Here is a 25,199-nt window from a genome sequence, read left to right on the forward strand (position 1 = left end):
CACATGCACAGCCGCTGCGCATGGGAGGGGAAAGGGCACGGGGGGAGGCAGCCTGTACACAGCTAGTGGCTAATTACTTCACATAGAAATCACACCCCTGTGGAGTGCACACTGGCCTGGCACATTCCATCTGACAATCAATGATGACTCAACCTGACACTGATCCTGAATGTCTGGAGAATGAACCGTGAATACCATATCAGCCTGAGATTGTTCACCTGGAAGTGTCACAATGTGTGCATCCCTACCCACACAGACACCACCAATGCAGTTTTGTGAAGTTACACATTCAAGCAGCTAAAATGAATACCCACTTGCAAAATGCAACAAGAGGACAGTGCCATGTCAGCCAAGCCAACCCCAGCACCGCCACACGACACACCGTGCCATGTCATGCTAATTGCAGGTAAACAAAGTAATCCCCACAACATGACACTAGTGTCACTATGTACAGTGTCCCTATTAGAAACCTGCAACACCTGAAATGCTCACAGCAATGCCGGACCAACAACATACTTGAGCACGTACTACCATTAACATGACATCACAAATGTTACATATTAGTAGTCTCACCACCTGGAAATGCCTGCACTCCCACCACTACCAACTGTGCAGTGTTGGCGCCATGTAGAGTTGTAGGTGCACTGCTGCCAACATGGACCGCATCTCCAGACTAGAGGTCCTTGTGTAGACATGAGGAAGGGACCTGCAAATTGGGAGGTAGACACAGAAGAAGAGTTACACATCAATGCAACATGCAGTGTACAACACAACAGCAATATGCACTAGGAATGTATACACAGTATTGACTACAGACTGCCCACACAGCTCATGGGAGTCCAACGTCACTGTGTAATTCACTGTCACTTGGGCACACCCTTTGCAAGCCCATGGAAACGGGAAGCAGGAGGGGTGTGTGTGACTCAAACCCAAGCATCTGAACCAAATACATTACAAGCCTGCATGTGCCCAGCCACAATGCAGCGTATGCCCACAGGAACCACGGAAGCCAACAAATCGTCCCAAAAAAATTGGGAATAAAAGAAATAAAAATAAAAATAAAAATAAGAAACAATCAAAAATGGCCATTGATGGGCCCGGGGGGGTTGGGGAGGCCACCCAGGAGGTCCGAGGACAGGATGCACACCAGAACCCACCTGCGTGGATCCTGGGAAGATAAAACACCTCCATGGGCTCACGGCCCACACGGCTACCCTATTGTGGGAGTATCACTGCTGTCGCTATTATCACCCTGTGCAGCTGCATCCGGAGGTGGTTGCACTATGGGAGGCAGCCCACGCAAGGCCCTAGTCTGCTCCTCCATGGCTGCAAGCATGCGGGTGTGGTAGGTCTGGTTCTGGAGGATGAGTGTGCGGAGGTCCCCATGCAACAACTCACGGGTTGCCCGGACCTCTGCCCTCGTTGCCTGCATCTCAGCTGAGAGCGTACAGGTGAGACGCTCCAGCTGCTGTTCTGTCCTTTGGTGTGTTGAAGCCTCAAGCTCAACAAGAGTCGTCCTGAGGTGAAGGAGCTCCTGCCTCAGGGCTTCCCTGTGGCCCTGGGACTCAATGGAGATGGCCTCCTGCAGAGTCGCCAGTGCCGCCCGCCTGTCCCTGTTGGACCCCAACATGTCCTCCCTGTGTGACTGGCAGATGGAGTCGGTTGCCTGCTCTAGTCGCTCCATCAGCCTTTCTGGGGGGACAATGGAAGTGGCCACCCTATCCATGGCCTGAGCCATCATCTCGGATGATGCAGCCTGTTGGGTTGCCATACCGTAAATGGATTGCTCCCATGCGGTATTGCCGGGTGGCGTACGGCCACCACGTCGGCGGGCACCACACCTGTCTGGGGCAAGGCGAACTGCGCCTTGCTGTGCCGGCACTGCCTGAGGCTGCAGGACTGCATTCCCCCTCTGATCTGCTGGCCCAGGAACAGGATCAGATGTCGCGGAGTGTGACCCTGCATCCGTAACCACCAAAGGCGTAGCTGCCAACACTGACATCCCCATGGAGGGTTCTGACCCTGGTGCAGGTGGGTGAGACAGAACAGAATCCCTCCCTGGAACACTCACCTGCGACGGCACGTAGGTCTCATCCGAATCAACACCTGAGTTCAGCTCGGGGGAGGTGCAGCCAGAGACACCCCTTGAGAGCACGACCTGCAGCACTTGTGGGTTCTCCCCCACCACCACACCACGTCCCTCACTGGTGGTTGGTCGGCCCTCGGACCCCTCCTGGGTCTGCACCATCTCCACAACCCCTGCAGTATCAGGTGCGTCTTCCCCTGCAAAGACATGAAAACAAAGAAATGGAAACAGGCATTAGCACCATGGCACACAATGAGGGCTGAGAAGCAAGAGAACCAGTACTTGATTGACACATGTCCCACATGACTAATACCCTCCCATGCATGCACCATCACTGCGTATGAAGTGCAGGCAAATGGCACACACTGATGACACCAAGATGGAAGATGAACACATTTTCTGCATGCTGCCTGGCAGTGGCATCACACATTGGCCTGTGATTGCCAGGTGATACACACATGCCATCACACAGATGGCATGTACCATTGCTATTGAGTGAAGATGGAGAGGAGGGCAGCACCTATTCATTCAGTCCAGTTCCCGCATGTAATCGCTTTTCTAATTCTAACAGGTCAGATTTTTCACCTGGAGCTGCCAGTCTGAAATGGTCCAATTGCACAGGGACATGTGTGTACAAATGATATCCAGGTAACAAAGTCACTCCACTTTACCATAGCCATGTCAGACATGTGACTAGTGGACAGCGACATGCCTAGTGAAAGTGGTGGAATGCAAACAAACTGACTGAATGAACAGTGAAAAATGAGCAACTATGTTGTGGCAAGGTGACACTTCAAGGGCAACTGGCGTGCAGTTGGGCTAGATGTCTACTGTTGGCAGAAGGGATACTGCTATGGCCAAATGCAGCTGCGCAGGAAGTATTGCATGAAGCACATGGCTGACCCATACGACCAGGGAGGGATTCTGTTCTGTCTCACCCACCTGGCACACAAACAGAAGCCCTCACACACACACCATGCACATGGATGACACACACATGCATGTGCACTCACCGGACAATGCCTCGTAATCAGCCAGATCTCCCACGCCTTGGATCTGTTCCTCCGTGACGTAGGTCCCAGAGACTGACTCATGTGGAGTGAGTTCCATGTCTACTATTGGAGACCCACCTCCAGTCACTAGAGTTGCGGCATGACTTGAGGCCAGCTTACTCTTTGCCCTGCGCTTTAGGTCATTCCAGCGCTTATAGCAATCATTGGCTGTGCGCCTCACGATTCCAAGGGCACTTACGATGTCCGCAACGGTCTGCCAGTGTGCCTGGCGTTGTGCAGGTGTGGTCTTGGATCCTGCAACAATGACCATCTCGTTGTCATGTCCGGACACATATTCGACAAGTGCATTCAGTTCGTCATCCGTGAAGCTGGGCTTCCTGGATGGGCCGGACTGTGTAGCCGTGTCTGGGGCATCAGCCTGTGCCGGACGAGCACTCTTCCTCTTCCGCTTGGAAGGTGGTGGTGATCCTGAGTGTCCTGCGCCGCTCTGGACACTAGGGGCAGGAGCCCTGGTGGACTCTGTATCAGGAGTGTGGGATTGCACACTCAGCATGGGAGTTGGTGCAGGCATTGGCTCTAGTGTGATGGTGTCAGGGGGAATGTCAGCAGCATGGACTAGGACCGACACTGTCCTGGCTGGGTGTGTGAGGGCTGGGGTGGATGGAGCTGCAGCTGCCCCTGCAGCCTCTCCGCCCTGCCTCCTTGGTGCAGCAGATGACCTTGCTGGCCCAGATGCACGTGGCATGGTGACATCAACGTGCACCAGCGCACGTGTCATAGGCCTGCTGACCTGGAAGTCAGCCATGGAGTCAGCCAGATCTGGTGCCACAATGGGCTGGTCCAACAAGGGCTGAGCATGGATGGTGTCAGCCACATCAGCCTCAACGGGAGGGGAGGGGGGGATTATGGGTGCCCTTGACTGGTCCTCCACACATGGGGGGACAGGCTCATCCTGCAAGTAACGACCACGTCCCCTACCGGATCCACCACGGCCACCACTTGTGGCTCTTCCACCTTTGCCACCCTTACGGAATCCTCGCCTCCCAGCCATGGCACTGATGTAAATGTGCGTATGGGAGTGGCTGGAAACTATTGTCCTGGGCAATTGGGGGTCAAAGGGGTTGGGTACCAGATGGTAATTGTACCCTAGTGCTCTTGCAAGGCTGATTGTAACCCCTGGGGAAAGATGACGGGTCACGCTACGCACAGGAGCCCCAAACAAGGGAGATGACGTGCACGCAACCCCTCCTAGACCTCGTGTGCAGAAAGAAAAACCTGCACTACGCTGTGGCACCCAGTAACACAAGAATGAATGTATGCGTGTCACACGCAGCCTAGAATGACCTATGAAGGGGTAGGCTACACACGGGGCAAGCACAGATGTTAGATACGTGCGTGACTCACCGTCTGCCTGGTAAACGAGCGTGTAAAAGGAGCACGTTTGGTTGGCAACACCCCCGCCAAAAGAAGATTTGTACGCTGTCTGAGGAGACAGGACAACAGTAGAAGGGAACACTGTTTGAGGGAACAGGCCCAGGTAAACCAGTAAAAGCGAAAAAAGAGAAAAAGCTGTCAGAGGTAACAGGGAATACGAACTTGAAACGCCATGAAGTAAATCGCGTGTGAAACGACAAGAAGTACAGAATTCACCCACTCGCTATCCACGAAAAGCACGTACAAGGAAAACGTGTTCTACACATACCTTTTATACAGGGCCACACGTCCAGCGTCACTTACGCGGCGTGTACGCGCTAGGGCCATTTCCACCAATTACACGCTTTGTCACTTCTGCGTGTAGGGCCATTTCCACCAATTACACGCTTTGTCACTTCTGCGTGTAGGGCCATTTCCACCAATCACACGCAATTACACTCTGACGTGCAGTCTTTCCACGTGTGCTCTGTCATCACGTGCTGTGTGGAAACACCCGTGCGGGTCACGTCACAGATGCGCTTACGCGCTGAGGGCCTTTCCTCGGTTTTCACGCTGACGTGCAGGATTTTCACGTGCAAAATCACTCCGTACCAAGCTGGCCACGCCTACGCACACGGAATACCACGCTCCTGCCCGGAAGGCCGAACTACTGCCCCCCAGAGCCCCGAGCACGCTCCCACCTGCTGCTGCCTGACTGCCTGCTGCCCCTGCACTGCTGGGGGGTGGGGGTGGTGGGAGACATGGGTGGGGGCCTGGTGGAGGGTGCCCCTGGTGGCTGGGGGGTGGGTGTGATAGGGGACATGGGTGGGGGCCTGGTGGAGGGTGCCCCTGGATGCTGGGGGGTGGGGGTGTTGGGAGACATGGGTGGGGGCCTGGTGGAGGGTGCCACTGCACTGCTGGGGGGTGGGGGTGATAGGGGACATGGGTGGGGGCCTGGTGGAGGGTGCCCCTGCACTGCTGGGGGGTGGGGGTGATAGGGGACATGGGTGGGGGCCTGGTGGAGGGTGCCCCTGCACTGCTCGGGGGTGGGGGTGATAGGGGACATGGGTGGGGGCCTGGTGGAGGGTGCCCCTGGTGGCGGGGGGGTGGGGGTGATAGGGGACATGAGTGGGGGCCTGGTGGAGGGTGCCCCTGGTGGCTCGGGGGTGGGGGTGTTGATAGACATGAGTGGGGGCCTGGTGGAGGGTGCCCCTGGATGCTGGGGGGTGGGTGTGTTGGGAGACATGAGTGGGGGCCTGGTGGAGGGTGCCCCTGCACTGCTGGGGGGTGGGGGTGATAGGGGACATGGGTGGGGGCCTGGTGGAGGGTGCCCCTGCACTGCTGGGGGGTGGGGGTGATAGGGGACATGGGTGGGGTCCTGGTGGAGGGTGCCCCTGCACTGCTGGGGGGTGGGGGTGATAGGGGACATGGGTGGGGGCCTGGTGGAGGGTGCCCCTGGTGGCGGGGGGTTGGGGGTGATAGGGGACATGAGTGGGGGCCTGGTGGAGGGTGCCCCTGGTGGCTGGGGGGTGGGGGTGGTGGGAGACATGAGTGGGGGCCTGGTGGAGGGTGCCCCTGCACTGCTGGGGGGTGGGGGTGATAGGGGACATGGGTGGGGGCCTGGTGGAGGGTGCCCCTGGATGCTGGGGGGTGGGGGTGTTGGGAGACATGGGTGGGGGCCTGGTGGAGGGTGCCCCTGGTGGCGGGGGGGTGGGTGTGATAGGGGACATGGGTGGGGGCCTGGTGGAGGGTGCCCCTGGATGCTGGGGGGTGGGGGTGTTGGGAGACATGGGTGGGGGCCTGATGGAGGGTGCCCCTGGTGGCGGGGGGGTGGGTGTGATAGGGGACATGGGTGGGGGCCTGGTGGAGGGTGCCCCTGCACTGCTGGGGGGTGGGTGTGATAGGGGACATGGGTGGGGGCCTGGTGGAGGGTGCCCCTGCACTGCTGGGGGGTGGGGGTGATAGGGGACATGGGTGGGGGCCTGGTGGAGGGTGCCCCTGCACTGCTGGGGGTGGGGGTGATAGGGGACATGGGTGGGGGCCTGGTGGAGGGTGCCCCTGGTGGCGGGGGGGTGGGGGTGGTGGGAGACATGAGTGGGGGCCTGGTGGAGGGTGCCCCTGGATGCTGGGGGGTGGAGGTGTTGGGAGACATGGGTGGGGGCCTGGTGGAGGGTGCCCCTGGTGGCAGGGGGGGGTGTGATAGGGGACATGGGTGGGGGCCTGGTGGAGGGTGCCCCTGGTGGCGGAGGGGTGGGTGTGATAGGGGACATGGGTGGGGGCCTGGTGGAGGGTGCCCCTGCACTGCTGGGGGGTGGGGGTGATAGGGGACATGGGTGAGGGCCTGGTGGAGGGTGCCCCTGCACTGCTGGGGGGTGGGGGTGATAGGGGACATGGGTGGGGGCCTGGTGGAGGGTGCCCCTGGTGGCGGGGGGGGTGGGGGTGATAGGGGACATGGGTGGGGGCCTGGTGGAGGGTGCCCCTGGATGCTGGGGGGTGGGTGTGTTGGGAGACATGAGTGGGGGCCTGGTGGAGGGTGCCCCTGCACTGCTGGGGGGTGGGGGTGATAGGGGACATGGGTGGGGGCCTGGTGGAGGGTGCCCCTGGTGGCTGGGGGGTGGGGGTGGTGGGAGACATGAGTGGGGGCCTGGTGGAGGGTGCCCCTGGTGGCGGGGGGGTGGGGGTGGTAGGGGACATGGGTGGGGGCCTGGTGGAGGGTGCCCCTGGATGCTGGGGGGTGGGTGTGTTGGGAGACATGAGTGGGGGCCTGGTGGAGGGTGCCCCTGCACTGCTGGGGGGTGGGGGTGATAGGGGACATGGGTGGGGGCCTGGTGGAGGGTGCCCCTGGATGCTGGGGGGTGGGGGTGTTGGGAGACATGGGTGGGGGCCTGGTGGAGGGTGCCCCTGGTGGCTGGGGGGTGGGGGTGGTGGGAGACATGAGTGGGGGCCTGGTGGAGGGTGCCCCTGCACTGCTGGGGGGTGGGGGTGATAGGGGACATGGGTGGGGGCCTGGTGGAGGGTGCCCCTGCACTGCTGGGGGGTGGGGGTGCAGGGGCACATGAGCAGGTGTGCAGGGTAGTCCCCTGTTTTGTGGGCTGCCTGCAGGGGCCGTGGAGGGTGTACAGGGAACACCTGTGAGAACCCACCCAGCCTAATTGCGTGTGATAATTCCCGCACACCCCTGTAATACACGTACCTGGCCAAATCGCGTGTGATAATTCCCGCGCACCCCTGTAATACACGTACCTGGCCAAATCGCATGTGAGAATTCCCGCGCACCCCTGTAATTCACGTACCCAGCCGAATCGCGTGTAGAACTTCCCGCACACCCCTGTAATACACGTACCCTGGCCAATCGCGTGTAGAACTTCCCACGCACCCCTGTAATACACGTAGCAAGCCAAATCGCGTGTGATAATTCCCGCGCACCCCTGTAATTCACGTACCCTGGCCAATCGCGTGTAGAACTTCCCACGCACCCCTGTAATACACGTAGCAAGCCAAATCGCGTGTGATAATTCCCGCGCACCCCTGTAATTCACGTACCCTGGCCAATCGCGTGTAGAACTTCCCACGCACCCCTGTAATACACGTACCAGGCCAAATCGCCTGTGATAATTCCCGCGCACCCCTGTAATACACGTACCTGGCCAAATCTCATGTGAGAATTACCGCGCACCCCTGTAATACACGTACCTGCCCAAATCGTGTGTGATAATTCCCGCGCACCCCTGTAATACACGTACCTGGCCAAATCGCATGTGAGAATTACCGCGCACCCCTGTAATACACGTACCCAGCCGCATCGCGTGTAGAACTTCCCGCACACCCCTGTAATACACGTACCCTGGCCAACCGCGTGTAGTACTTCCCGCGTACCCCTGTAGTACACGTACCCTGGCTAATCGCGTGTATGACTTCACGCGTACCCCTGATATGCACGTTACCCGCTTTGCGTTCCTTGTTTGGCAGCCCTGTAGACTGGTCCAGGGTTAGCGCAGCCCTTTGCGATGATTTAGCGATTTTGATGGCTTTTCCTTGCGCCAGGGCGTTCTTGGGGGCGTTACTGGCGCTGCTGCAGGGTCGCTGCGATACTCTGCGCCACGGCTGGTTTGGGAGCCTGAAATCCATGAATACGCTGTGCGCGGAAATCGGTTTTAGCGCACGTGCCTGGCGCAGACAATCGCACGCGGACACTCTGCGCCAGCCGCTTGCGACACTTTTCTGCGAAATTCTATGAATTACCCTGTAAATATTTTTTAATTTTTATTTTATGATGATCCGTCCTACGGTTCAAAAGATATTAGCCATCAAATTTTTGCATTTCCCATGGATGATAGGTTTCACCTTAGCTGTAGGGTGAGTAGCTTCTCTCATCTATAATATGTGTGTGACCCTGGCAGTTGACCCCAATCAGTGAGTTTCAGGGTGAATCCATGGGAGTACCCCTGCATTTCCAATGGGCTCATTGTTTACCTCACCCCACTGCATTGAAATAAAAATGGTATTCACCTTGGGATGCTTCACAACCTGTCATGCCCACAGATAATACTATTGAACACACAAAATCTGACTGCAACATTTATCATTGAGAAGGGAAATCTCATCTCTGTTGTCTCCTTCCATCACTCACCTTACCCAGCAATAGAGTCCAGCACCGGATGTGCCTGTTTAGTTAAATGCTACTAGCCATAGTCTAAATATTCAATGTATCAAGGAGTGTGGCCTAAACATGTTTTAGGTTGACCAGACTCTTCATCTGGAGAGAGCTCCTCTTCTAGGCACTATTACTTGCCCCCTGATGTCTGCCTTAGTTCAAATGGACTCCAGCAATTATCCTGCCGGTGTGATTTTCTCATTGGGCTAGTGGACCCTCCTTTGAAGCATTGACTCCCACCCAGTCCACTTGGCTACTGGGCTACTGGGCAGGTGTCAAATCTTCTCAGCAGAATGCAAAGGCCATTTTGGACTAGGCCCAACCTCTGTCGGGTCAATCCCCATGCTCCAGACAGTAAACCCAAAAAGACCCTGACTCTGTAGTGAACAAGGAAAAACAGCCAAACAAAAAGACATCAAAATGGGCTTAGGCAATGTATGATATGATTGGTTATTTATAACGTGCTTAATACTCAGAGGTTTCTAAGCAGGGACCCGGGGATCAAACCTGTGATCTTGCTTCCAAGGCGAGTATGTTGCCCCTAAGCTATCCTCCTGAAACAACATATAACTGAATATACCCACGGGCCACTATATCAAACTACACATAGCTTTATATGTATTTTTAACCACATTCTCACCAAGCCTTGGTGACATACAGTTAGGTATACGTTGAATCATGGAAGCCCACTCTTCTAGGCAGCCCAGACTGTGAGAATCAATGTAGATTCTAGCAGGCTGTTAGCGGGGAATGTATGTGTTGCTCTGCCACTGCCATGTTGCCAAACTGAATGTCAGTAGCTATGATGTGTAGATATGGTCCAGCAGAGAAACACCTGTGCACTATACTTTTTCGGCATGGAACATTAGTAAAGTGAGGCCTTATAAGCATAGCTTGCTTTGGAACTAGAATTACTGGCATCATTTTGTACAAAAAAATCAAAAAAGAGAGTCCAGTGTAACAAGTATATAAATAAATAAATAAACAAAGGTGAGATCATTAGATTTCCTCAGCCATTTCAGTGCTTGCCTAGGCCTCACTAATAGTATGTTAATAAATGCACTGAGTACTCATACTACTCAGAATAAATACTGTTGTTTTACTGGTCACTTAACAATACAAAGGTCCAAAACGACCTGTGATATTCCCATCAAAGATATGCAGGTTTGCGGCTAAGTCACTGTTCGCACAAATAAAGTAATTGTTCTCTACTGACTTAGGGGGTAATTCATAGAATTCAGCGCACAAGTGGCGCACACGGCTGGCGCACAGTGTGCGCGTGCGGCAGTCTGCGCCAGCTGCGTGCGCCAAAATCCATTTCCGCGCACAGCGTATTCATGGATTTCAACAACCATAACCAGCCGTGGCGCGTGGGGCAGCAACCCTACAGCAGCACCAGTTACGCCCCAACCCCTCCCCATGCGCCATGAACAGCGCACAAATCTCATACATGGCGCACAAGTCAGTGGATGACTGGAGTTTGTGGGGAGTCACACATGCGATAGCCCCTGTGCGAGCAGGGTACATGTATTACTGGGGTTCGCGGGGAGTCACACACGCGATAGGCCCTGTGCGAGCAGGGTACGTGTATTACTGGGTTCGCAGGGAGTTTCACACGCGATAGGTCCTGTGCGAGCAGGGTACTTGTATTACTGGGGTTCGCGGGGAGACACACACGAAATAGGCCCTGTGCAAGCAGGGTACGTGTATTACTGGGGTTTGCGGGGAGTTCACACGCGATAGGCCCTGTGCGAGCGGGTTCGTGTATTACTGGGGTGCCCCAACGGGAATTGGCAGTGTGTGTCCTCCCAGGTGAGCCCTCACCACCCTCCCCAGGGCCTGCAGGCAGCCCACACCACAGGGGACTACCCTGCACCCCTGGCCATGCCCCGCAGGCAGCCCATCCACCCTGGCCATGCCCCCCAGCCAGCCCACATGTCACCATGCACAAGTGAGCATCGACTCATGTCCCCCTGCACCCCCCGACCCAGCAGTGACGGGCACCTGCCAGCAGGCCCCAACACATGTCCCCTTGCACCCCCCTCACCCAGCAGTGACAGGCACCTGCCAGCAGGCCCCGACTCATGTCCCCCTGCACCCCCCACTCAGCAGTGACAGGCACCTGCCAGCAGGCCCCAACTCATGTCCCCCTGCACCCCACCACCCAGCAGTGACAGGCACCTGCCAACAGGCCCCGGCTCATGTCCCCCTGCACCCCCCCACCCAGCAGTGACAGGCACCTGCCAGCAGGCCCGACTCATGTCCTCCTGTACCCCCCCACCCAGCAGTGATGGGCACCTGCCAGCAGGCCCCAACTCATGTCCCCCTGCACCCCCCACCCAGCAGTGACAGGCACCTGCCAGTAGGTCCCGACTCATGTCCCCCTGCATCCCCCCACGCAGCAGTGACAGGCACCTGCCAGCAGGCCCCGACTCATGTCTCCCTCATGCCCACCAAAATCCCACAGCACGCCACCCCAGTCTAGAGATGCAATGAGTTTCCCAATCCACCCCACACTGACATGCTTATCTCATGACACAAACCAAAAGTCAACTATGTACATCAACACATGTCCGTCTCACACACACACACACTGGGTGCCATTGAATGTGTAAACCCACATTTTGCACATTTTGACATGCATGAACCCAATGAGCGAAAGCCATACATGGAAGTAAAATATGAACATGTATTATGAACAAAAAGAATGTAATAAAAAGAAAGCATAAAAAAATGTCAAACATGAAATGAAATGCATGTCCAAATCATACAAAAATGAAATGTAGAACCAATCCAAAGAAATCCAAAAGAATATTCGTCCAAACTCTCCGTCCACCAAAGCAAATCCAAAGGAAACGTAAAATGTAAAATCCATTGACCCATGGTGAATAAAAAAAAAATAAGTTCTCACAAATCCAATGTTCAACTATGTGCAATGAATGTTCAAAGGGTCCATGAGCCCAATGAAAGAAATGAAACCCATCAAACAAACTACCTAAGAAATAACTATATACAAAAGTGTGGGGCATAGTCCAATCACCCCAAAATAAAGCAAAACGAAAATGAAACCTAACACTAAAAACTATATACAATGGCGGCGGGCTAGTCTGACGGCTCACTTTCCGATTTCCCGGGCCAGGGCATCATCGAACTCCTGCTCTATGTCCTGGAGGCGGTCCTCTTCCATGGCCCCGAGGGCTCGCAGGGACGATGCCATGTTCAACTCCAACTCCCTGCGAATTGCCTCGAGGCACTCGGCCGCCTCAGCGTCCTCCGCATGGAGTTCTCTGCCCTGACCATTGTGAGCCGTGCCTCTTCCGCCCGCCACCGCTCCGCATCTATGGCCTGGCCCAACCGCTGCCACACGGAAGACACTCCCAATCCTGGGTCCTCCTGCCCTGTGGCTGATGCCTGCCCCTCGAATGTTGATGGCCCCAAGCCATCATTGCTCCCACCTTGTTGCTGCTGCTGCTGTGCCTGTGCCCTGGCTCTTGCTGCCTGCACGTCGTCCTCCGGCTGGGGTGCAGTTGTGGTGGCCACCCCTGCTGGACGTCCGACTCCAGACTGTGGCAGGGATGTGTCCTCCACCAGCCTGGCCGCTGGGTCAGAGGCAGCTCCACAGGGTACCCAGGTGATACATGGGTGGGAAGATGGCATGGAGGACGACTGGCGCGTAAGGGGTTCAGGTGAGCAGGGGGTCGGAAGGAGGTCCAGCATACGGAGGAATCCAGCCCTGGTGACCCGTCCCAGTAGGTCAACGTGGTCAACAAGGCATCCGAGATGATGTGCAGTGTCTTCACGAAAACACTGCAGGTCACCTCGCATGCCCCGTTGACACAACGCCACCCCAGCTAGAACAGGCTCAACCCGGTCCCGGATTGCCACGTCCGCAGGGAGAGGAAGGCCAGTTGTTGTGTGCTCATCCCCTCCCTGAAAACGGGTCTGGACGTAGGCATCCCTGCTGGTGCAGGATGATGCAGTCACAGGATCGGGGACAGGATTACACACAGGCACCTCCACGGTGGCCTGTGCTACCTCCTGTCCCTGACCCTGCACTGCACCACTAGCACCAGTGGAATCCCCACCTCCAGACCCCATGTGTGTCCCTTCCACGGCCTCCTCCTCCACCAAACCCTCCACCAACCTGGATGACTCCGTGCCATCTTCCTCCGTCAGACCCTGTGGGGTGTTAGCTACCCCTTCTGCTGCCGAGGAGTCCACCTCCGACCTCTGCCTCTTGGACCTACCCTCGGCAGCTGTGGCCTGGGACGCGGCACCAGACTCCTCACTCCGCGACGAGATGACAACGTGGGAGGGGAGCTGGGCCTTGCGTCTCTGGCTGGTGGTGTGATCCCTGCCGCTTTGCTCCACAGCACCCTCTCCGCCCTCTTCATCAGTTGACGCTGCAGACAGGGAGAGATAGAACACAGACATCAGGGCACTGTACAATGGACTGATACACACATGACACATGAGTGGCAGTGTAAAACTACAGACATGGCATCACACTCCCCAACACACATGTCATTTCAACTCACACACATAAGCAAATCAACAGGAATATTGCACCAGGCAGAACCATCCATACACAAACAACAGCACGAGCAGCCCAAGGTGAGCCTGACATCACATGAAACACAGGGAGTGCACAACACATGCACACATGCCACCAGACTTACATGCATGTGAACATCTCCACCAACTGATCGCCATCCATGTCACATCTCGCATTCAGCCTTCTACATGTCAGTGTCACATGCATCCATGTTGCATCACAGTTGCACACTTGTCAAATACACCCACATGCACATGTGCATAGTCCAGATACATGCAGCATGAACCAGCATGCATGTGTGACACCACAACCATGCCACAGTACATACACATAATGTATTACATGTGTGCACCCACACATACATTTGCAAAGCATGCTTACCAACACATACACCATCGATGTGTCTCACACTTGAGAGGAATCACATGTGGCAGGTTCACGTCCCTGTACATACACATCCACACATGTCCCTACAAAGACATATGTGCAACCTGCACACTCCTGGCACACCACAACACGCACAGCGTCCAATCAGTATGCATGTACACTAACCGCTCGACTCCAGACGGGTCTGCCTCTCAAGGACCTGGATGTGGAGCGCTGGGCGTATGCGCTCCAAGACCCTCATTTGGTTGTTGGTCAGGTGGACCCGGCACCCCTTGGCATCCGCTGTCTTCAAGAGGTGCCGGGCATTGTTGAGGGTCCTGGACCTGAAGTCCTCCTAGCGCTTCCAGACATGTTTGATCTCGTGGACTGCCACCCCTTCCTCGTTGATGGCTGTCACGATGTCCATCCAGATCCTCTTCCGTCCTTCAATGTCGGCGCGCGAACTTCCAAAGAGGGCATCATACTGCCCCAGGACTTGCTCCACCAGGATACCAACTTCACCGGCACTGAAGCTGGTGGTCCTCTGCCTCTCTGGCTGGGGGTTGTCAGTGGTGCCAGATGGTGTTGTGTCTGACATGGCATCCCCAGAGGCAGGTGTGGGTGGGCAACTGGGTCCTGGGGCTGGGCTGTGGAGTGATGGTAGTCTTCAGTTCCAGCAGGGGTGGTCACAGCAACTGCACCCCTGCAGATGGCTGACGTGCAGGCAGCAAATAGCAGGGCACGTGGGGAGCAGGCAGGCAGGCAGCAGCAGATGGCAGGTGGGAGTGTGCTCGGGGCTCTGGGGGGCAGGAAAATGGCCTTCTGGGCAGGAGCGTGGTCTTCCGTGTGTTGTTGCGTGGCCAGCTTGATACGGAGTGATTTGGCACATGAAAAAATTGCATGTCAGTGTGAAATCCGAGGAAAGGCCCTTAGCGCATAAGCGTGTCTGTGACGTTACGCGCGAGGGCGTTTCCCTCGTGATGTGTGTATAGTGATTCAGCATGTGAAAAAACTGCACATCCGCTTGTTAATGCTTGTTATCTGAGGAGAAGGCCTACGTGCGTAAGTGACGTGACACGCGCGGGTGTTTCCCTCAGCACGGGTTAAAGGTTAGCGGCTCCCGGCAGTTCGCTGTACGTGCCTTTCATGGAAACCGACGTGTGTGTTGCTACTTCTTGTTGTTTCACGCACCATCACTACTTCACAGCTATCAAGGACCTATCTCTTCTTTTGGCGGGGGTATTGGCTACGCATGTTTTTCATTATCACGCTAGTCTGACGGTGAGTCGCGCACACTATTTTTCCCACTGCGGGTGCCCCTGTGTATCGCGTACCCGTTTTCGAGGTCATAGTAGCCTTCGTGTCCCACGTGTACATGTTTTTCGTGTCCCTGGGTGCCATCGTGTACTGCGGGAGGTTAATTCCACACACGTGGGCTACCGGGTGCATGCACGGTTTTACTGCAGTTTTGGGGTGCCTGAGATTTGATGACCCGTCACTTCATCACCAGGGTCACATACAGCCTTGCAGGTGCAGGGGTGCTTATCACATCTTGTATCCCACCCCCTTCACCCAATTGTCCAGGACAATTGTGTTGTACACCTCCTATTGGCAATTCTCCATCTGTGCCGGCACTACTCCATCTGTGCCATGGTTGGGGGGCCACCAAAAGTGAGGGGTGCCTCAGCTGGGCATACTCCTCGTGGTGGGCGTGTTCAGGAACGTGGCCGGGGTGACCAGGGAGTAGGGGGACTCCAGGGTTTCCAGGGTGGCTGCAGAGGGGGAAGAGGCAGGGGTGCGGCAGCTCGGGGCGATGTTGAGCCACGTGTTGGTGTAGTCATGCCACCACCCCCTGCAGCTCCGGTAGATGCAGTTCTTGCATCTGGCACCCGTGTGACCCGGCAGTCTGTTAAATCGACTGCCGCGGGCCCAAAGGTAGTGGTAGCTTCAGGTGCAGCTGTGGACACCACCACCCAGGCTCAGGGTCTGCCAGCGCAGGCTGCGTTGGCACTTGAAGAGTCACTGGAAGATTTCCAGCTGGTCAGGAGGAACACCATAGGTGCATGCAGGGCTGCCCTGACCGAGACACGTGTCCCTGGGGCATCAATGTCATCTGCTGCCCGACCAGCCGGGTGTTGGCAAGTGCAGGGGCAGATGCAGCCAACAACACCCAAGTTGTGAGTCTACCAACCAGGACTGTCGTGGTCAATGACCCTGGCACAGCGGATGTTGCTGTGCAGGGTCCATTCCAGGGCACCCAGCAGCCACTGACGCAAGTCAGGCCTTTGGTCGTCCTTCAACCTGCCACTATCTTGGTTCAATCCACCGGTCCCACTGGCCATACTGATCAGGGCGGCATTCGCCAGCCAGGGTCCGCGCCACCATACAAGAAGAGGAAGGTTGCATCTGCAGCACAGGCTGGGACCCCAGACACAGCCACAGCCTCCTGCACGTCAAGCAAGAAGCCTTTCTGCAAACAGGAACTGGACTTCCTTTTGGACTACGTGCAGGCCCACAGACGTGACATGCTAGTGCGGCCGAATTGTCAAACTACGGCTGCCCATCGAAATACCTACTGGAAGCATGTCACGGATAATGTGAGTGCATTCGGACATGAGGTGCGCACAGGTGCCGAGTGCAAGAAGCGTTGGAATGACCTCAAACGCAGCACTAAGGCCAAGTGTGCCTCTAATTACAGCAAGACTCTTGTGACTGGCGGAGAGCACCACCTGAAGAGGATCACCTCACTCCGCACGAGGCACTCGTTGCGGAGTTCATACCACAAGAATTGGTCAAAGGAGTGGGAGAAATGCAGGACTTTGATGCCCAGTCCAGCCCATGTGTGTTTTGTCTGTGTGATGTGTTGTGCTTGACTGCCACTACATGCTATGTGTACATGGTGTTCATGTGCTAGTCATGCAATGCTTCACTGATGCGTGCTTGCTGTGCAGGATGGTGGACATGTAGACCAGACAGGGACTGCCCTCATCACCACACTTGCACCCTAATCACATGTTAGTCACCCAGATGCCCCTCCGGTCCATGTTCCTGCTCTCTGGCCCTTTTGCATGTAGCCAGGGGTGGTTTTCCTCTCAGCACTGGGACTATGTCATTGCATGACTGATGTGCATGTGTCCTCTGCCTGCATGTGGGTACTCCACGTAGGCATGCCCCCTTGCCCCTCCACCCCCCCTGCACCCCAATTACACCATTGCACTGTTGTGCATCATTTTGGCGTACTGCAATGGCCTATGCAAGCCTCCTGTGTACATGCTAACTTCCACCAGCCAACCTGCCCGACACATGCAGTGGGGTACATCCTCTGCCCTTCATGCAGGGTGTATCACTTGGACTGTGCAGATGGCAGATGCTCCGCAGGGACATGAGTGCCCATTCATGCTCCATGTGCATTCCATGCATACCCCTATGTGTCCTTGCCTGGATGATCATTGTAGTAACTGTCTTGTATGAGCAACATTTCATGGGATTTCTACAGCCATACCATGCCCACTCTGGCCCTGTTCTGTATCACACACATGTTTAGGGTGTCACAGTCTGTGTGGGGCACAGTCCTCCCCCAGTTTCAGGCCCACTGACTCTGTCCAACTGGTGTAGTGGCTTTTGCACACTTGGGTGTACTACTGAGGGTTCGTCATGTGTCCTGCTTACTGTCCCATCATCATCTGCTGTGTTGTCAGTTGACTCAGATGATGCCATTGATGCTAGTCAACACTGTCTGCCAATACACAGGTCTTTGTTCAGCCTTTTTCTACCAAGCAAGGCATCCCTGCATTTTCACTGAGGGGGGGGGGGGGCTTTGCTTGTAGCCATGCAACCCATTGCATGCACATTGCACATGATGCCTGAACTAGCCCTTCCACTGGCTTCACGATTTTTGATGCACATCATGAAGTACTTGTCCATGTAGATAGTGAGTAACGTACACATGTTCTGCACTGCATCAACCCGCTTCTGAGCTGTGTAACACTGTTCTACATGCCTACTCACTGATGCAATGTCAAATTGACCAGGCATGCATGGCATGTTCTGTTTTTTGTGTGACATGTGTTGGCTGTCTGTGTGATGTCTATGTGTATGTGTGTCATGTGCTCCTGACATGTGTACTAACTTGTTTTTCTCTCCACTTTTCAGGTGATGATGCAATGGAGCTAGAGGATGGTGTTGTCATGCCAGGCACAGGGTTGTCATCACAACCACAACCCGGCACAAGTGGGGGTCATGGGGTGGTAGACCACGAGAACCCACGTGTTCTTCAGTCCATCTTGTCTTTGGCTGGCTATGAGTCCAGCCCAGATGACCACTCTGACAGCCATGTTGAGTTGGATGTGCATCAGGTCCATACGTCAGGGCTGAGTCATTCTGATGTGGACACTTCTCTGTCTGCGACACCTGCACTGAGGGGCTGGACAGTGGTGGGACCTCCGCCTGTGGTGGATCGGGATGCAGGGTCACCCTCCACACCAGTCGCTGATGTGCCTGGGGCATCACGTAGACGGGGGCATGTAGTCGTGCAGCCGCGGGCGGTGCCAACCCAACTAGGACGCACGGTCCTTGGGTCCCGCAGGTGTCAAGCCCAGCAACGCAGTGGCGCGCGCCACCAAGGTATACTGAGTGGGAGCAAGACATGACTGCCAATTCAGAACATCAGGGGGAAGCACTTGATGACATCGCTGCGAGCATGGAAAGTGTGGTCCAATCCATGCTCCACCCTGCGAGGCAGGTGCTTCTCCAGCGGCAGGCGGCAGGGTCCATGGCCCGCTCGCCCAGGCTGGGCATGGCGGCCTCTGACAGGGCACACCAGGCTGAAATGTTGTCCCTGCATCAAGCAATTACTACTCACGCAGAGGCACACATGGCGGTCCTGAGGGCTGAGTCTCAGTTCCTCAGATCCACTCTGGATGGTCTCTTGACATCCCAGAGGGTGCGGTCAGAGGAGAGATTTGAGCAGCTTGAGCGTACCATCTTGGCTCAGCTACATGCTTGCCGGGAGGTGCATCGGTTGTCCAGCCAGACCACGCAGGAAAAACTCCATGCTACACGTGTTACCTTGCAAGAGGAAGCACGTGTATCACGGGAGGTTCTGCATGCAGACCTGCGTGTCATTGCCGCACAGAACCAAGCTCACCCGTCCGGCAGACTTGCTGCCAATGAGGGGCAAGCTGCGCCTAGGCGTGGTCAGGCTCCTGTGCCACATCGTCCTTTAAAGGATGAGGCAGACTCGGATGACGAATTATCTTCTACACAGGTCGTGGTGTGCAGGCGTTGAGCCCATGGAGGTTTTTATTTTGTTGTCTCAACATCATCGCATGTGGGTGTTGAAGTGCACCCTGTACCTCCCCCCTCCTGGATTCCTCCCCCCGGGTCGTAACTGGCCATTTTTGATTTTTCCTTTTAGTTTAGTTAGTTAATATTGACTATTTGATAGTTATTTTAATTAGGTTATGTAGGTTGTTCATTGTTAGTTTAATTAGTTAATATAGTTTAATATTGTTTGTCTATTGTGCATTCATTTGACGGTGTGGTGCTTTGTGGCTTTTGAAAGCATCCACTGTCTGTTCCAGCTGGGCCCTTCAAGTTTGTCTTGTGTATGTGTTTGCAGCTTGGGGTACTGACTCTCATAGGCCACTCCTGCTTCCCTTATCCATGGGCTAGCTAGGATGGTTCGGTGTTACAAAATATTTCACAAGGGCTTTGGACTTCCTTAATTACTGTGGTCTGTCTGCTGCTGTTCTACTTGTGTTAACACCCCTAGTGGGGATTGGTTGTGTTTCATTCACCCCATGTCTGTAATTAATTTGGGTGAGTATGTGATTGATTTCTCCATTAATTGATGTTGATTGTGATGTATGTTATTTTCCTGCCTGTATCTGTACTTGATGCACTTCATGCCGTAGACAGTAGCCTGCAACCTTGGCCTGTCAAAGTGACACTGATGGTGAGAGGAGTTTGGATGTAGCTCTGTAACCTGGCCCAGTGACAACCAGCATGTAGACACACACACAGGGAACTGTCAAGCCTTATTAATTTATTTCATGTCCTTTCTGCAGGAAGATGAGCCTCCAGACTACCTTTGCCAGCAGACACAGGGACGACTAATACAGAAAACTGGGCAAGTTCGGTGGTGCAGACGTGTGGATGTATGCGCAAGCAGATGCACAGGGCTTGTGCTCAGATGTCCGACAGAAGCAGACGTGTTTCCAGGAGCTCCTGGCAAGGTGAGCAACACGAGGGCCCACACCACAGACTACCTTCCACCAGGCCACTTGCACATGGATGCTAAGTGGCACCAGTGCTGTGGAGCTTTGCCAGGCATTGTTGCAGAAGCACAAAGTACAGCTGACATGCATTGAGGGCCAAATGCCAAGTGCCTTTACTAGTTGTCAAGGGCACACGCAGGGGCCATCAAACATATCCTCAAGTACCCCCTGCTCCATTGAAGCAGAGTAATTAGGGTAGTAGCGTTCCTGGCCAGAAACTGATACAGCGAACAGGGACAACCAGCGAGGCTCAGACTTGTGGTGAGTGCATGTCATTTGCATGTGCAAATTGCCACATGCACTACCTACTTAAATCTGCGGCGGCCAGAACGCAACCTGTACCGAAGTTGCACCTTGCTATACGCGTCTAGCAGCTCACCCAGGGACCATTGTATCATGTCTGATTCTTGACCCATTGGTCTTCCATTTCTCGCGCGGCCACATGCGCCGGCATTACTGCATTGACAGTGTATGTCCCATCGGTGGACCAAGCTAACGTATGGGTACATAGCAGCAGACAGGAGAGTTTGCTTGTGGGGATGTCACTTACTTTGGGGCATGGATGGGGTTGTGTGTGTGTGTTGTAAACACACATTCAGATTAGTAACTCAAACTCTCTTTGCACCATTGAAGTGCTCCTGTTACCAGACCTGAGAGTCCGCAGGCAGGAGGCCAGCACTCACCCCAGACATAAGTGTCTCTTTGGCTTTCAGTTGACTGATTTGGTACAATGTGCATGATGAACATGTTTTCTCTGATTTAGTATGTGTTTTTGTGATTTGTTGTATTTTGCCTACTTTACTTTGCAAATCCACATCCACTCTCCTGCCCCTCTTTCCGATTATCCTGAATACCAATGCCTGTCCATGCAACATATCCCTGACCCTCCTTCCCCGTCGGGGGTCTCAGAGGCCTGTGATAGTTTGACCTTGCAGGCACCCAGACCACGGAGGGGGAGGTTGGTTCGTGCCACTCCTGCACTGGACACCAGAGCTGTGGCAGTACCCATCAGTTGTTGCATCATCATTGTATGTTATGTACCGTGAATGGTACCCATCCGGCTGGACCATTGTTCAACTGTGCTACCTTGGTTGTTCTATCATTGTGCTTGTACATGTGCTTTGACATTTCCTGCTACCTCAAGTCATCTACTGGAGACTCTTCTAGGGTTATTTGGTGCCTACAGCCTTTTTCACTGGTTTGTGGGTTTGCCTACTTGGAGTTCTCTGTGATTTGGCATTTCTACCAGTCAAGGTGTCTCTGAGGGGGCTGGACCCTATTTACATGCAAGCTGGAACATTGGAACATGGAGCCCAAGGCGTAGGGTGATCCTGTCACCAGGGAGACTTGAAGGAAGAAGGCTATGTACCCCAGAGACAGTTGTTCAGAAGGTCACAGTGATGTGTAAGTGAGGGCCTTTTGTTGTTGGACAGTTGGCTTGGCCTACAGTGTTTTGGGCACTCTAACATTGTAATTGTGGGGTACTATGTACACGATGTGTTGTGCTGCTCAATGCCTGTTCCTGTGTTGTCTTTACTTTTCAGGTGTCAGGGGATTGGTGTGGTTTGACATGCTGGGGTGTTCACATGGCCAATGTTCACATGTGATGTGTACAGGACACTGAGGGTCACTTTATTTCACATGCATATATTGAGTGCATGTCCCTAATGACACACACAGTTGCACAATGACCCACCACTCGTACAACCACCCTTCCATGGCCACAGGTGCACACAGATTGCATTTTCAGGCCCGGCGTGTCCATGCAGCACATTATATATTGCCATTTGGGTACCCTGTACATGCGTCATTTGGTTGTAGATTTCATTAGTTTTTTCATGTGATGCTCAAGATGTATCTGCAACACAATGGCTGCTCAAAGTGCTGTGTGCTGTGCAGTGTGTTGCAGGAAACACACACAGCACACAGGTTTGGATTTTGCCATGCCAAATGTGCATGTGAACGGGCATTCGGTGTTGTGTTCATGCTACGACTGTTGGAAAGCATTTGTGTCTGACTTTGTATGTATGGGAGGTTGTTGGTCAGTCATTTCATCTGGTTCCATGTCAGGCATCATTGTCTCATGCCAGTTTTCGTTTATGACATGTCTCTTTGTATATTATTGGTCATGTGTTTGTCTTTTGCTATTGCATGCCATGTCATGGTGTGGCAGACAAGGGTGATGTGGTTTGGGAGGGTTTGGGTGACATACCAGGGATTGTGATGGACTGTTTTGCAGGGGTGTGTGATACACACCTTGCATGTGTTCCTTTTGGTCACACAGGATTGGTTATTTTTAAGTAGCTAGGGATACACACAATGTGGAACATTCTCAGGGTGGTAAGGTTGTGACAGTTGGCTGTCTCTTTGTCATCATCGATTGTCACCTGGTATGTGCCAGGACTGTGTGCACTCCGCAGGGGTGGAAGTTTAGGTGAAAAATGTGGCCACATGCTGGGACCGGGCTGCCTCACCACGTGCCCTGTCCCCTCCCATGGCCAGCACCTGTGCCCGTGGTTGGGGATGTGGGGGCACCACCATGTCCACCGGTACCTCCCGCCGTGTTGCAACATTGTGCAGGACACATGCTGCCACAATGATCCTGCACACTACTGGGGGTGCATATAGTAGCTGCCCACCAGAGCGGTCAAGGGAGCGGAAGCGTGACTTGAGCACTCCGAATGTGCGCTCAACTGTGCCCCTGGTTGCAATATGGGCATCGTTGTATCCTACCTGTGGTGGTGTGGTGGGGTTTTGGATTGGCGTCATCATGTGGTTGCTCAGAGGGTAGGCACTGTCCCCTGGGGAGGTGATAATAGTTGAGATTATTAGGGTTTGGGTATTTGTCTGTGTGTGACTTGCATGCATGTGCACAGGCATTTGTACTCACCTAGGAGCCATGTGTCGCCATGCTGCCCACCTTCCAGGGCCCGGCTCAGGGCAGACATTCTGTATATGAAACTGTCATGGGTGGAGCCAGGGTAGTTTGCATAGACAGAGGTGATGATTCCTTTAGCATCGCATACAACCTGCACGTTGATGGAATGCCAGTGCTTGCAGTTTCGATAGATGTGCTCAGTGGCCCTAGGTGGACAGAGGGCCACATGGGTGCAATCTATGGCACCGAGCACTTTGGGGAAGTGTGCCACCCTGTAAAAGTCCTGGATCACGGCCTGCCTTTCTGCGGGTGTTCTGGGCATGTACATCTGCCTGCGGACTGAGGGACGTGCAGTGATGATTGCCAACACTTGGTGTAGGCAGCGTGACTGCGTGGCTTGTGAGACCCCCCCACTATGGCAGTGGTCCTCTGAAATGACCCAGTGGCCAAAAAATGCAGGACATTGAGCACCTTGGGAGCACAGGTAAGGTCATCTTCTGACTCCCTGACGAGGTCTAGGATGATATGAGGTGGAAACCTATACCTGCAATAGATGTGGTCATCAGGCATCCCAAAAAGGCTGGTCCGGGGTAAAGAAATGCGGGCCCTGGCTATTCTCCTCCTCCGACGGTGTCCCACGATCAGTGCTGCCACAAATGGGGCATTCATCGTAGCTGTATATACGTGTTTGTTGTTTACGCGCCCTTTTATACTGTGCGCAGGGATGCTTCCGCCTGCCTTCATGTGTCGGACGCGTTGACGCATATGTGCGTCTTTTGCCATGCGCAGGTTTCCCGTATTCAAATCCATGAATACGGGTTGTTCGTGTGCATGTGGCCGTTCCGTGCATTTCCCTGCAGTACTTCCCCAGTTACGCCGTCTTTTTCACGCGTTGTTCCCCTTCCACGTGTTACGCCTCGTGCCCAGCCCCCTTTTTGGTGTGTGCGCGGACGTTGAGCACTTTCCCTGTGCGCATCGCGCATGGCGTTCGGTATGTTGCAATGATGTGTGTGCCCGTGTGCGCCACGCACGGGTTTGGCGCACATCCCGAGAAAAACACGCAACACTTTTTTCGGCGCACGTTTGTTCCCTGAATCAGCCCCTTAATATTTCCAAAAGTGTCTTACTTGAGCCAGCCGATGGACTACTAGTACTTGAGTGACAATGAGTACTACCATTACCCTCACGCCTCATCTATGTAATTCCTAAACATATGAGTTCTTACTATAGTCATTGATTGCACTGATCAAACCTTTGGACTGATGCCCTGGCAACACTGGCAGCCTTTGACTCATTCATGATGCATAAACGTAAATAGGAAAATATTATGCATTCACTTTCTTGCCTGTATGCATCATTAATGTGCCAAGGGCCTAGAAAACTGTAAATATTGAATGTTAGCGCAACGCAGTATGCCCATAAACCCAATTTGCTAAATACGACGCATATACCCCGTGTGATGAAGACTTCAAGGACTATGGAGATAACACACCATCTTGGTTGGTAGTGCCTAGATTATTACTACACATGCCAGTCGTACTTTTCACTGTAAAAAGACAAATTGCACCCAATAACAATACGATTTAAAACCACAACACACTCTAGGTAACTCGACGGCACTGAGCAACAGGCAGTCTTCATGGAGAAAAACGCATTTATAAAGTGATGGGCGGAATGCTCATTTCTGCAAAGAGTGAACGGCTGTCTCATAATGCCAGCACAACAGTGTGACTCAAGGAAATTACAATAACAAAAAATGGTTTTCCAGGGGGACTGCTCTCCAGAGATGGTAATCGAATGCATCACAAATCATAGACGGTGTCAAGCTGATGATCGGACTGAACTGTTTCCCATTGATGTTATTGACGCTCTCAGTCGCATATGCGGGCTTTAAGTGTGGTGTTAAATCATAGTAAATGTGAGAATTAATGTTGAAAACACTTTGTCGCAAGAATC

This window comes from Ambystoma mexicanum, chromosome 6p (genome assembly GCF_040938575.1).
Source record: "Ambystoma mexicanum isolate Mex_15411 chromosome 6p, UKY_AmexF1_1, whole genome shotgun sequence".
Taxonomy (NCBI): Eukaryota; Metazoa; Chordata; class Amphibia; order Caudata; family Ambystomatidae; genus Ambystoma; species Ambystoma mexicanum.